We start from the raw sequence: 3,532 nt of genomic DNA, 5'->3' as shown, positions 1-3,532 counted from the left end.
TTGGGATGTTATGCATTCGAATGAATCAATGCTCATGGTCAAGTTTGTGTTATGAGGACACTGACACCACCAACGCCTCTTTTGTTGCATGTTCCGAGGAGCAGTTCTTTTCCAGTGTCAGTGCTGGCATGATGTGGTTGATGCCTTCTTGTCTTGGTCAGATCAATAATGTCATACTTGTTCTGCACTTGCACCATCAGGTCCTCGATGGATGTTTCGATGCCAGCATATGTGCATTGATACTACAGTCATTTTAGTCCTTTTTCTTTTTGGCAGCCTAGTTTGGCCCTGAGATTTTGTCAGCTGCTTCTTGCACATCCTTCTTAATGCTACCTTATTCGGGGCTCTTTCAGGGTCAGGGGAATGAGGCCCATTGTTTTTACTGTTTTTGCATATCGAATACGCCACGCTAGCTTGCCAGGCTCTGCCATGTGGGTGAGATATTATCGGTAGCCTGTCGGGCTCTCTGAAAAGGATGGAGGCTTTTAGGGTGGCCTCTAATCACTCTTATAGTTGTTCCCATGGTTCACACTATATTTGAACCCCATTGAATATGGTGTGTTAATCTTGGAAGATGGCTATTAAGTGTCTTAAAATGTGTCCGGAAAGTGGCCTGGAGCATGGCGGGAGCTGGATATTGGAGGTATGAATGTAAGGTTACTTCCTAAAGGAAAACCAGCAGAACCATTGTACTGTACAAGAATGGAGACTTCTACAACATTGGCAACTATCACCCAATCTGTCTATTGTCCATCGTCTATAAGCTGTTCATTCAAGTCATCCTGAATAGGATTGGCAGAACACTAGATGAAGGACAACCATGTGAGCAAGCTGGGTTCTGGAAAGGATTCAGCACAATCCACCATATCCACACAGAAACCAAGCTCACTGAGTTTTTTTGGAAATTAAAGATGTCAGTCTGTCTAGATTCTGTTGAGACTGAAGTGGTCATCAAAGCCCTAGTCAAACAGCGCTTTCAACTCAATACATCAGGATCTTTCATGAGCTGTATTTTGGATTCACTACCAGGATCTCAACATTCTACAAGGAAGTGATCATCGACATCAAGAGGGGATTGGCAGGGTGATACCATTTCACCGAAACTCTTCAGTGTCACCCTCGAGAATGTCATGCGACAATTGGAATGGGAAGCAATGGGAGTGAAGATAGATGGTCGGCAACTACACCACCTCCATTCCACTGATGACATCATTCTAATAACACCAAACATTAGCCAAGAGGCACAAATGCTGGCGGACTTTGACCATGGAGTGTGGAAAGGTAGGACTGCAGCTGAATCTCACCAAGACAATGCTCATGAGAAACGTACTCGTTCCTGATGTTCCATTTGCTCTCAACTGAAGGAACATTTCCAAATGCAGCAGTTATGTGTAGTGAGGTCAAGAACTCAACATGACAAATAACCTGGCACATGAGCTGCTCAGGAGAAAGAGAGCACTGTGGAATGCCTTCAAGAACATTTAAGAAATTGAGAGCGCAATGAACCTCCGGTCTGGACACATCCACTGTTCTTCCTGCATTATCATACGCCTCATAGAACTGGGCCCTATGAAAACAGGATAAGAACGCTATTTGAGTCTCCCAAAGAGGAATCAAAAGAGCTATGCTTGGAGTATCACACTTGATTCAAGTGAGAGAAGGAATCTGGAGTTCTGACCTCTGTCAGTGATGGAGAATCAGGGATGCTGTCTCATTTTCCAAGGCTTCAAAATCAGATGGCCTGGACAAGTAATGCGATTTGGAGAAACTTCTGGACTAGAGCTATTACCGACTGGATTTCATGGGACATCAAAAGATCACGTGGCCACACACCTGTGAGATGGTCAGACTTCTTCGTCACTATCCTGAACAATTGGTTTGAGGCTCTTCATGTTTCTGAAGTGAGCAGACACCATTTGGCTACACTAGACGTGACAGGGACGGATGGAGACATTACTGGAGTCTGGTAAAGCAAATTGATGAGTAACGGGATGTCAAGTGATCAAATGATTGATATTGACCCATAAACTCTTTATTTATGTTTAATATTTGTTTTAGATTTTTTATTATGGTTTTCTTTAAATTATTTTTGCATTCGTTGATCTAATCTTTGATTTTTCCAATTTTCATCTGATTCCTGCTACTGAGCTTTTTTAGTTCAACTACTGTAATCCATAGTTTATTTCTTTTTGGATTTTTTCATGTTTTCTTTCACCATTGATGTGTTCTTAATAAAATTTTCTTTCACTGATTTATTCATTCCTGTGAAAATCATTAGGATTGTTGCTTGAATTTCTTCCTATTGAGTTAGAGAAAAGTCTATTATGTTTGAAATACTTTCTGTATTTTTATGTTCATCTATAGTACTAAGTTTTCATGTTTCATTATTTTTGGTACTACTTGAGGGATATAGGTAAAAGTTTGAGTTTGAATCAGCCAATGAGCAATTAATGGTTTATTATAGCAAATTCCTACATGGTAATTGTGATTCTAAGTCTGTATACAGTGGTACAACTACTGAGAATTTCTAATATTTGCCACTGCAATTTGCATTGCCTATGTCACTAGAGTTAAAAGATCTGGAGGTACCATTACAACAAATTCCAAGAACCTGGGCAGTAGTTGTCAGGGAAGTAGGACTTGGAAGTGCCCTGGGATAGCTGTGTGCCAAGTTTTTCCAGTCTCAGGGGTATAGATTTCTGTTACAAATGCACCAGTGCATTCAAAGACTTTTATTGACAGAATCTTATTATTAATTAGGTGTATCAGATGCCACAGTCTGGCAGTCACCTGCATACCCTCCTGTGGTCACACAGTACTATGCATCGGAGAGTAGCCTGTAGGAAAGACAGGTACAAAAAGCAATTAGAAGCTTCCTGTGCTTATCACAATCTGTGTCCTTTACACTGACTGCCTAAAAAGAGGAGTTCTATGTAAATAAGTCTACCTTATATAAACTTCAGCCCAGGCTCTTTGTCTAACCAGTATTATGACCAGAGGAAAGTGGTGGTGGTGGGCAGGGGGGCAAGGGAAGACTACAAAAATCTTGAGCGTTGAGCCTGCCTCAGGAGCTGAATGTTCACAGAGCAGATAAAGGCCCTTGAGGGCCAGAAATGCTTTGAAGGCATGACCTCCTTATTAACAGGCACCTATGTGTTGGGAGTATTGAGTCTGTTGGATTGGCTAAGCAAGGAACACTACAGTTTGTTCAGTTATTAGCCTGGGATAGGTGCAACTCAGTTTAGAAGTGGCATGGTCAGGAAAATGGTGAGAGTCCACTAACATAGTGCCTACTGTTGACTCCATTCTGTGTCCTACTCACACTCTTGCCTCCCAGGCTGCAGAAATAGAATAGTAGAGGTTGGGGAACAGGATGTTCATTGAAAATATGCCTGTTTCCCAGGGAAGTGTTCAGTACCTCAGAACGCCTTAGTAACTGAAACTTACTTCCAATACCAAGTTCTCTCTTTTTTTTTTCAAAGTGATACAACATTTGTCAGAGGAAGATATTCCTCCTGGAGGAAAGTTTTGA

General features: G+C 41.6%; 1 non-coding gene across 1 annotated transcript; it reads left to right on the top strand.

Annotated features, from left to right (window-relative positions):
• The first annotated feature begins 2,870 nt into the window (after positions 1–2,870).
• On the top strand, positions 2,871–3,007 carry LOC130019838 (small nucleolar RNA SNORA51). The gene has a single exon (XR_008791906.1). It is a non-coding gene; the product is annotated as a small nucleolar RNA SNORA51 (small nucleolar RNA).
• Positions 3,008–3,532: the final 525 nt, after the last annotated feature.

The sequence above is a fragment of the Sorex fumeus genome, unplaced genomic scaffold, assembly GCF_029834395.1.
Source record: "Sorex fumeus unplaced genomic scaffold, SorFum_2.1 ptg000009l, whole genome shotgun sequence".
In the NCBI taxonomy this organism is placed as follows: domain Eukaryota; kingdom Metazoa; phylum Chordata; class Mammalia; order Eulipotyphla; family Soricidae; genus Sorex; species Sorex fumeus.
The sequence above is the reverse complement of the archived record's forward strand: the minus strand, read 5'-3'. Positions and strand labels throughout refer to the sequence as shown.